We start from the raw sequence: 10752 nt of genomic DNA, 5'->3' as shown, positions 1-10752 counted from the left end.
AGCTAGCCGAATGATGCCTCGCGTTCTAATCTTTTGACCTGTAGTAACGCTAGCAAGGAATCGCATCGCGCATTTAACATCTGGGGATAAGTTTCCTTAACTCCGCTATTCTTTACTGACTTTAGAGACTGCGATGTTTTTGACGCTTCGTTGATCCAGCAGATCAATGGCAGTTTGCCAATATCCTTCAAGAAAAAGCATCTCTGCATCTTACCAGTAGTCACTTAGAAACGTGGAGGCTAACGAAAAGGGTTCAGCTTAAGTCAAGGACAACGCAGCGAGCCATGGAAAGGAAAGTGTTAGGTGTAACGTTAAGAGACCGGAAGCGGGCAGAGTGGGTGAGGGAACAAACTCGGGTTAATGACATCCTAGTCGAAATCAAGAAGATGAAATGGGCTTGGGCACGGCATGTGATGCGAAGGCAAGACAACCGCTGGTCCTTAAGGGTAACGGAGTGGATTCCAGGAGAAAGTAAGCATAGCAGGGGGCGGCAGAAGGTTAGGTGGGCGGATGAGATTAAGAAGTGTGCGGGCATAGGTGGCCGCAGCTGGCAAAATACAGAATTGGAGAGACATGGGAGAGGCCTTTGCCCTGCAGTGGGCGTAGTCAGGCTGATGATGATGATGATGACGATGATGATCCAGCTTCGAGAGCAGGCTACTTGTCGGAGAATAACACGTACTTGAACGAACACGGCAGACAGACCACCAAACAACGAATCATGGAGAACTGAGGAGAACTCTATCATTTTTTTTTTGTTAGCAAAATCTGATAGTTCGGCATTTCAGGGCTTTGTTGCCGCTTGTCCGGGCGCGAAAGATGCATTTATTTCAAAGAAATTTGGATTCGAAGATGAAAAAGTTTTTCCCGCCGCTCTGATTCAAACTCGGGGAACTCTTATGACGCCACGGCAACTCTTATGACGTCTCAGAACGGAGTGACGTGATACGTGACGTAAACGCAGACTCAGTGATTTCTGACGGCTAGCGGTGCGGTGCGCAACGTTCCTTTGCCAGCCTCAGAGATTCGCGATCCGCAATGAAGTAAGGAAAATTCCTCCAAGGTGGCGCCTCTTTTCCTATAGGAAGTCATCACGCTTGTACTTGCGAGATTGGCCTGTGGCGGCGACACCTGTATTCTGGTTCTTGCTATTTTCTACATTACAAGAGCTTTGTTTTCAGTAAGAGTGGCGTTTTTGTGATCAGGAGCTGCTATTCTATCGATACAAGCCAACTTCAATTTCTCCTCAGTGTCCCTTTAATGCTGCTCACGCCTGTACTTTACTTTTTCCATCCCCTTGAATTCTTCTTATGTTCTTATATCGCTCTCCCACTTTTCAGCGGACACCACGACCCGGTCAAGAATGAGTACTTGTCCGACCCGCAAGCAGATTTACTGCCCCTTTCCGCGGACTCGTGCCTGCTTAAGCGGCGACGCTCCTCGCGCAAGCTAACGCCGAAGACCGTGGGAAAAGGATACCGGTATGTGGACACAGAGCACGTATATACTCCGCGTAAAGAGGTATGCGCGCGGTACAGGGCGCAAGGAAAAAGCGCATAGAAAAAAATAAATGAAACGGCGTTTCCGCTCATGATGTATACTACCGCCAGCACCGCTCCTCCTCGCCCACTGAGCTCATGCACAAACTGCGAAGTACTAATGCAAGTAAGCCTAGAGCGGAGCGAAGATTCCATGGAAGACGTATGTCGTGTACGCGTAGCGAACTTCAACACCACGGGGTCGCTGCATAAACAGGCTTCGTTGCTTGCTTGTTGCGTGATCTACGTGGTTCCCTTTCCCCCTTCACCCTCCCTTCCCCCTTGCTCCTCTGACTCTCTCTCTTTCTCTATGAGGAAAAAAAAAAGAAAAATCTCGGTGCCGCATAAAACGGCAGTTTGCCGCTCCACACTTTGAAAGCGAAATTTCCATGTTCCATGGCGATGCCAGCTGAGATCGGTCCCGTGTTTGTAAGTGGCCCTCGGTCGCTTCGCCGGCGGAACAAATTGGTGCGTGCCAAAAAGCGCGAGCGCACGCCCCGATTATTGATCGGTGTCGTATATCGTTACGCGGAGTCAACGAAGGAGTCTTGCCTCCGTCGCTCGCTTCGGGTATGTGTGCTGTGTACCGCACTTGCGCGAGTACAGGTAGGCTGTGTACGCGTATAGCATAGGCGCTATAGCTGTGCCGGCTACCTATGCAACAGAACCCGCCAAACACGTCGGACTGTAACTTGTTCACTTATTATTGGTTTACTATTGATTTATTTATATATTTTTTTCGGACGACGCCAATGCCTCGTCCGATTCTCATGACTCTGCTAGTGTTACAATGCAGGGAGTAGCGCCACAATGGACAGAGGGGTCTATCCCTGACCACAGAGGGAAGGGATCATCCCCTTCCATCTAACCCTCCCTGCTTTGTCACACTAACAGGGTCACGAGAATCGGCCGACGCCATTGACTGGAAGCGGGTCCTTTGACGGGGAAAAGCTGCTGTTGTATTCGAATATAGCTCATGCCCCGGCTCTCAAGTTGCCTTCGCATTACATGCACTGCCCAAGCTCCTTTATTCCTCTTGATTTCGACTAGGATGTCGTTAACTCGCGTTTATTTCCCCGCCCACTCTGCCCGCCTCCGGTATCTTAAGGTTACACCTATCATTTTTCTTTCCATGGCTCGCTGCGTTGTGCTTAACTTAAGCTGAACCCTTTTCGTTAGCCTCCACGTTTCTGCCCCGTAGGTGAGTACCGGCAATATACAGCTGCCGTACACTTTTCTATTGAGGGATATTGGCAAACTGCTATTCATGATCCGAGAGAACCTGCCATATGCGCTCCACCCCATCCTTATCCTTCTAGTCATTTCCTTCGCGTGATCTGGATCAGCTGTCACTATCTGCCCTAAGTAGACGTATTCCTTTACCACTTCCAGCACCTCGTTACCAATTGTGAACTGCTGTTCTCTTGCTAGGCTGTTGAACATTAGTTTGGTTTTCTGTAAGTTAATTTTTAGGCCTACCGTTCCGCTCTGTCTAACTCATTGATCATGATTTACAGTTCATCTCCTGACTGACTCAGCAAGGCAACGTCATCAGCGAATCGCAGATTATTTAAGTATTCTCCATTAACTCTTATCCCCAACTGTTCCCAATTCAGGCCTCGTAATACCTCCTGTAAACAGGCGCTGAATAGCATTGGCGAGATCGTGTCTCCTTGCCTGACGCCCTTCCTTAGTGGAATTTTATTCCTGGCTTTATGGAGGACTATAGTAGCTGTGCAGTTGCTATATATACCTTCCAGTATTTTGACATAAGGCTCTTCTATATCCTGATTCCGCAATGCCTGTATGACTGCTGACTGCTGTATGACTGAACCCCTTTATACGTTCCTTAATAATAATAATAATAATAATAATAATAATAATAATAATAATAATAATAATAATAATAATAATAATTGGTTTTTTTGGAAAGGAAATAATATAATAATAATAATTGGTTTTTGGGAAAAGGAAATGGCGCAGTATCTGTCTCATATCTTTGGACACCTGAACCGCGCCGTAAGGGAAGGAATAAAGGAGGGAGTGAAAGAAGAAAGGAACAAATAGGTCCGTAGTGGAGGGCTCCGGAATAATTTCGACCACCTGGGGATCTTTAACGTGCACTGACATCGCACAGCACATGGGCGCCTTAGCGTTTTTCCTCCATAAAAACGCAGCCGCCGCGGTCGGGTTCGAACCCGGGAACTCCGGATCAGTAGTCGAGCGTCCTAACCACTGAGCCACCGCGGCGGGTGAAAGGAAATGGCGCAGTATCTGTCTCATATATCGTTGGACACCTGAACCGCGCCGTAAGGGGAGTGAAAGAAGAAAGGAAGAAATAGGTGCCGTAGTGGAGGGCTCCGGAATAATTTCGACCACCTGGGGATCTTTAACCTGCACTGACATCGCACAGCACACGGGCGCCTTTAGCGTTTCGCCTCCATCGAAACGCGGCCAGCGCGGTCGGGTTCGAACCCTGAACTCCGAATCAGTAGCCGAGCGCCCTAACCACTGAGCCACCGCGGCGGGTTGAACGTTCCTTCAAACCTTCACTTCAAGCGTCTTAAGTTGCTGAACAGTGGGCACGTCTACAGCACAGCTGCTGTGCTCGCAAAGCAGCCGAGCCACACACATACCTCCCTCGCCTCGACGTATACAATCCCGACCCTCGTGTTTTGTTTACAGTGGCCGCTCACCCCTCCGACCTGTGCAAAAGTGACGTAACGCTAATGGCGTAATTGCGGAGCGCGGCGGCGGGATTAGGCTTGGGACACAAGCGACGCGCGCGCCCTCGTTCGGCTGCCGTTGTCCCCCCTCGTCGACGCGAGGCGTTTCCTCAGCGCTCGGGTGGTCTCTGACCTTCGTTCAGATGCGACCGAGCACGCGCTGCACGCATTATGCCGACTTGACTGCGAGAGCGGAGGGGATTAAGCGTTGCAGCAATAAGCGGAGAAGGGTGCGGGTCTCTCTCGTCTGCAACTAAGTACCGTGCTGCAGGGGACGACTGTCACGATGGGACTCTAACAAGGGGACTCTAACAGCGGCTTATCGCTGACGGGTCACGAAAATCTTCTGGAAGAACGCCGTATAGGCAGTATTCGGTTTTTCCGTTTACGGTAGTACATTGCGCCGACCCTGTTATCGTCATACAGTCCTTCAGGTCACAGACGATAAGTTGAAGTTTACCTGTACCGAAATATCACAACGTTCTAATAAGAAATACACTACTGCACTTAAAACTGAGCGTTTACAAGATACAAAAGGCCCAAAAATAGACACATTTAGCATACCATGTGCCGTTTTACCGTTACCGGAGTACCGGAGTACCGTGCAGCTGGCGGGGACGTGGCGCCGTGACGATGGAGCAGCCCGTACAAAAATTTCTTTATGCAGTCTATAGACTGTCCATAGATTTCAGTGTATCAAGTCTATAGACCCTCTATAGACAAACCTTAGAGAACAGTCTATAGGCAACACAAATCATACAGACAGTCTATAGACTATAAATAGACGAAAGAGAATATCTATAGGTAGGCAATAGAGTCTATAAGAAGTCTATAAACTGTCTATAGACCATTTTTATCCGGGAGAGTAAAGAGGGACGCTGGAAATGCCTTTCACTTCATTCTGTCGAACCTGTACGTGTGACGACATCCCTGTAAAAGTTTATACGTCGACCGGTAGTTACGAAGCTCTAGACAGGCATGCATGTGATGAATGCTCGACCAATTATTATTAATTAATTATTAATTAGTATTTTGGGGAAAGGAAATGGCGCAGTATCTGTCTCGTATATCGTTGGACACCTGAACCGCGCCGTGCGCGCCGAAACAAAAACGCGCCCTCGCGTCCTCTGTCCCCTGGCTCTTTTCTCCGCCGCGCATGCATGCGGCGTCGGTGAGCGCGCTTTTGGTGGCTCTGAAATGTAGCGAGGCCCGGAGTGGGTCGAGGTTGGACCAGCTCGCACCAGCACCGCCACCGCTCGGCGCGCGCGGACATGTGATATATGCTCAACTGGAGCCGCTCTCCGTACGCTACCCGACTTGGCCTCCGTAGTACCGTGCAGCGCTGGCTAGGCTAGGGCAATGTTCAGCAGCAGAGTTACGGAGGCAGTTAAGATGTACTACAGTATATGTCATACTTAGAGGGAACAGGAGGAATGGATATAGACCCGTTCTTGACAAGGAGAAAAAGTAAGCTTCACCTCGAAGTGCGATGTCAGTGCACGTTAAAGATCCCCAGGTGGTCGAAATTATGCCGGAGCCCTCCACTAGAGCACCCATTTTTCTTTCTTTCACTCCCTCCTTCATACCTTCCCTTACGGCGCGGTTCAGGTGTCCAACGATATATGAGACAGATACTGCGCCATTTCATCCACCCCCCCCCCCCAAAAAAAAAAAAAAACCAATTATTATTATTATTACCTCGAAGCAGGAGCTAGAGTTACAGTATAGCAGGAGCAACGTTTCAGGAGCCTCTTCGCGAATAAAGCTTAAATTTGGTTGAGTTGGTATGCATCCATTGTAGGGGAACAGAGCAACAAGGGCGGAATATTGACGAGGCAAGCGCTGACTAACAACTGAATTTATTGAAGGACAGAAATGCAAATATGTACTTCTCCTGTGTATGTATGTGTATATATACATACACATACGTCTGCTTAACTGCTTAACGAGGGCCTCGGTTCTGGCAGCCTTGATGCCATAGGAAGTATAAGAGTGTTCTCACATAGCTTCCGCCCTCACAGTTCGACCACGTTCCTACGTGGCACTCGCGGTAATACAGGACGTACTACGTCCGCCGCTTACGGACGACGGTGGCGCTGGTGAATCTGCCAAGGTTAGGTCACACGTAAACTTAAAATACCCACCAAAAGCAAGAGATCTGACAGTCGTAGCTTAGTTGGAAGGGCACCGGACGCGTTATTCGGAGGTCGTGGGTTCGGTTCCCACCGGCGGCGTGCGGTTGTTTTTTTTTCTTCTGCTTTTCTAATCAATTATCTTTAAGCGATAAAATTCACAAATAATCTCCATTGACCAATAGTACAAATTTAAAAAAAGGATGAATTATAAAAACATTTTTGATCCTAGGTTTCTGTGGCTTTCGTCTTCTTTCACACACACCCTTACCCCCCCCCCCCCCCACACACACATCATTGTACACTACTGCTCTTTCCTTTTGTGCAATTGTGGTTTGTGTAATTTACTTTAGCATTGCTCACCAAACGACACAGCGTTGGGAGCTTCGTGGGTTAATGACCATGTATGAAGAATTAGTCATTTTGTACTGAACGTTCATAGACGGCGGCAAGTCCTCCTTCATACGACTACCAGCGCAGTGGCGCAGCGGTCTTAGTCATTTTGTTTTCTTTTCTTTAGTCATTTCTTTCTTTCTTTAGTCAGAATTAGTCATTCTTTAGTCATTTTGTTTTGTTTTCTTAGTCATTTACCCGAGCAACTTCTCGCGCAGCTGGCGCAACGCTCCTCCTAAGTCCCCTGAGCTTCCTCCTATTGGCTGCAGCTTGCGTGGCGATCCTCCTAACTTACCCGAGTTACTACCAAATAACCGAGTTCCCAAGTAACTCGAATAAGCTCGGGTAAGTGTCGACACTTTCTGTTCACACTTTCTGATGATGATGGATTTTTATGGCCCAAGGGCATCTGTGGCCAAAGAGCGCCGTGGCACAAGGTATTTTCGATTACTCAAGGTGGGATCAGAGACCCATTTTCCAAGCATTTCACCCCAAATAAGCCGAGCACCAGACCAGGGGAAAGCTTGTACCCATTGCCTCACCGGTGGGTGGCCGGCGGCACTGGGGATCGAACCACGCACCTCCCGCATGCGCTGCAGATGCTCAGACCACTGGGCCACGTGTACACACTTTCTGTACACACTTTCCGTGGACGCCACGCATGAGCCAAGTGACGCTCACGCATTAATAACAAAGTATGCAGCAAAGGTGTTGCTCAAACTACTCGTTCCTTTAGTGAGCTTTGCGAACTGGGCTCAGCACTGCAGCCTAACGCCAGCTGCGTACCGTCACCAGTGCTGCACGGTTCTGGCGCTACGACGGAGCCTGCAGCGGAGCGCCGGCGGGACGCGTTCTAGTCCAAGGACAAAGCGGGAGCTATGCGGACGCTCTGCACGCAAACGAGACCTCGCGAGAAGACAATCGGGAGCCACGGGAGAGGAGGGGGTCCCGGAGAAAGGGATCAGCACCGGACAAAAACGGAGTGGGAGGGGACCATTTCGGCGGTCGCACTCGGCTGCTGGATAGGCCTAGCCGCATTTTTGCTGTGCCTTTGTATTGTGTACCGGATTCTCTCCGTCGTAAGACCGACCAATTGCGGCCAAGTGCTTTACGTGTCTTTGGCTGAGGGGAAATTTGCGGTCGAATATTTGTTTAGAGAGGGGCTCAAGAAATACTCGAGAAAAATACTCCAGAAAAGTCAGTCGTTACGACGAATCGACAAAACATTTTGACGTATTTCTGGCGCGCTTGATTCATTCTTTCCTACTGCGTTACAGTAAAAAAAAAAAAAAATCGGGCTCGTTCTACTGTCACTTAAAGCCCTTGCTGGCCTCAGTGTGGCTGTACGCGGGTTCACATCTTAATTAATGCTAATTAGTAACTACACCCTTATTGCAAATGCAGCTCCACCTTGGTTGATTCCCCTAAAGATTGGACCAACACCATACACTCGGTTTACGTTTCATGTGACCTTGATAAGTGCGAGTATATGCCCTGGTTTGAAGCCACGATACAGGAAATCCGGCCATTGAGCAGGCAGAGGGTACATGCAATGTCGAGGGCGGGGCGTTTCCGGAAGTGCACTAGGCCCTACATCCGTATAATCACGGTACAACCCCCGAGCGTCCGCGGATGGCCGCGGTGGGAGAGGACACGCCTGGCATGTTTCATCCATGCAAGGACGAGCGAAACCGGTACACACACACTCACCATAGAGCACGGCCGCGTTAAATGCGCAAGCGGACGCGGCGAGAGTGGTCACGTGACCGCTCGCGCACACAAACGCCGTTTTATTGCGCGAGGTGCAAATGACGCTCGAACGGAGCGAGACCGCGGCGGGAATGGAACCTGGTTGGCGCGTAACCCACCGCACACAGTCAGATAAGCGTCGGCGGTAATAAAAAAAGCGCGCTCGAACTCGAAGACCAGCTCCGTTTCAGCATTCTCGAATGATGCAGCCAATTGTTTTTTTATTATTATTTGCTGCGACGACATTACCACATCAATGTATTCTGGGACATGTATGTGCCACTTACCGCTTATGTATGTATGTATGTATGTATGTATGTATGTATGTATGTATGTATGTATGTATGTATGTATGTATGTATGTATGTATGTATGTATGTATGTATGTATGTATGTATGTATGTATGTATGTATGTATGTTTTGGTTTATTTGGTTTATGGGGCTTTAACGTCCCAAAGCGACTCAGGCTATAGAGAGACGCCGTAGTGAAGGGCTCCGGAAATTTCGACCACCTGGGGTTCTTTAACGTGCACTGACACCGCACAGTACACGGGCCTCTAGAATTTCGCCTCCATCGAAATTCGACCATCGCGGCCGGGATCGAACCCGCGTCTTTCGGGCCAGCAGCCGAGCGCCATAACCACTCAGCCACCGTGGCGGCATGTATGTATGTATGTATGTATGTATGTATGTATGTATGTATGTATGTATGTATGTATGTATGTATGTATGTATGTATGTATGTATGTATGTATGTATGTATAGTTTATGGGAGTTCAACGTCCCAAAGCGACTCAAACTATGAGGGACGCCGTAGTGGAGGGCTCCGGAAATTTCGACCACCTGGGGTTCTTTAACGTGCACTGACACCGCACAGTACACGGGCCTCTAGAATTTCGCCTCCATCGAAATTCGACCGTCGCGGCCGGGATCGAACCCGCGTCTTTCGGGCCAGCAGCCGAGCGTCATAGCCACTCAGCCACCGTGGCGGTATGTATGTATGTATGTATGTATGTATGTATGTATGTATGTATGTATGTATGTATGTATGTATGTATATATATATATATATATATATATATATATATATATATATATATATATATATATATATATATATATATATATATATGTGTGTGTGTGTGTGTGTGTGTGTGTGTGTGTGTGTGTGTGTGTGTGTGTGTGTGTGTGTGTGTGTGTGTTTCTTTTCCTCTCGTAATTTTCCTGAATGACGACGACACGACGAAAGGCAGCAACGAAGTGCGAGACTTGCACCAGTTACTCAGTGCAGCCGCACTCTCGCGGTGTGACATCAAACGAACTACGGGCGCTCCCACGGCCCACGAACGGCATCGAACATTCCGCTAAAACGCAGCAGTTACTCCAGGACCGGTCCCGCCATTAGCTAACAACTATTTCAACCTCAGCCAAGTGATCCATATAAAACATGGGCGGAATCTTTCCCGAACACCTTCAGGGGGCCGCCTAAAGAAACGCAGCTACTTTGGTCAGTCGATCAGGTCAGAGAATAACCACAACTTGTGACCACACCAACCGCACCATCATAAGCTTGAGAAACCGTAGAAATGAACTATCTCGCCACGCGCTCAGTCATAGTAAGCAGACCAAGGTCTACTACCGCTTCCACCAGGCCACTTCTCGGTCCCGACCCTGCCGAGCAAAAAAGGCAGCAAGCGAAGAGACAAAATTGCGCCCTTTTCAGTCTTCCTTTTTCTTCAAAGGATAACCGTTGTTGCCGAAAAAGGGAGAAAAAGAGACTTGCAGGACAAACGCCCCGCGCGGCACGGAGCGTTATATTTATATATGAACCCCGCGCAAGCGGCCAAGGCTCGTGCCATTGTGGGCGCACACCGGAGTCGTGTAGGAAGTGACCGCCGCCGAAGAGCCGCCGCGAGTCTTCTTCGGCCATTAGAAGGAGCCGCTACAGAAGGCCTCACGGAGGGGGGGTTTCATGAAAGACACAAGGGGGAGGGGCGCTCCTCTACCCTCCTTCCTTCTTAGAGGCTATACAACACAGCTAGGAGAAGGGGAGAGGAGGTTTTCAATAGAGGCTGCTCCCTCGCAGGCCTGGCTGGCCATGCAAGGAAGAAGAGTTGGCCGCCGCGCAGACGCAGGCAGTGCACGGACAGAGGCTCGCGTATGGTTCGTTCCGGGTCATCTGCGCGGGCCGGCGGCGGCCGACCTAGCGGCAA

At 49.3% G+C, this 10752-nt stretch overlaps 2 protein-coding genes across 2 annotated transcripts in view; one reads left to right on the top strand and one right to left on the bottom strand.

Annotated features, from left to right (window-relative positions):
* Sans (SAM_USH1G_HARP domain-containing protein Sans) overlaps positions 1-10752 on the bottom strand; it is a 111196-nt gene that overhangs the window by 41600 nt on the left and 58844 nt on the right. The window lies entirely within an intron of this gene.
* LOC144100117 (solute carrier family 35 member E3-like) overlaps positions 1346-10752 on the top strand; it is a 35612-nt gene continuing 26205 nt past the window's right edge. The window contains exon 1 of the mRNA XM_077633151.1: positions 1346-1481. The gene's annotated coding sequence lies outside the window, so the exon portion shown is untranslated. The remainder of the gene's footprint in view (positions 1482-10752) is intronic.

Source organism: Amblyomma americanum, chromosome 8 (assembly GCF_052857255.1).
Source record: "Amblyomma americanum isolate KBUSLIRL-KWMA chromosome 8, ASM5285725v1, whole genome shotgun sequence".
NCBI lineage: Eukaryota > Metazoa > Arthropoda > Arachnida > Ixodida > Ixodidae > Amblyomma > Amblyomma americanum.
Note: the sequence above shows the minus strand (reverse complement) of the source record. Positions and strands in the feature narration are given on the sequence as shown.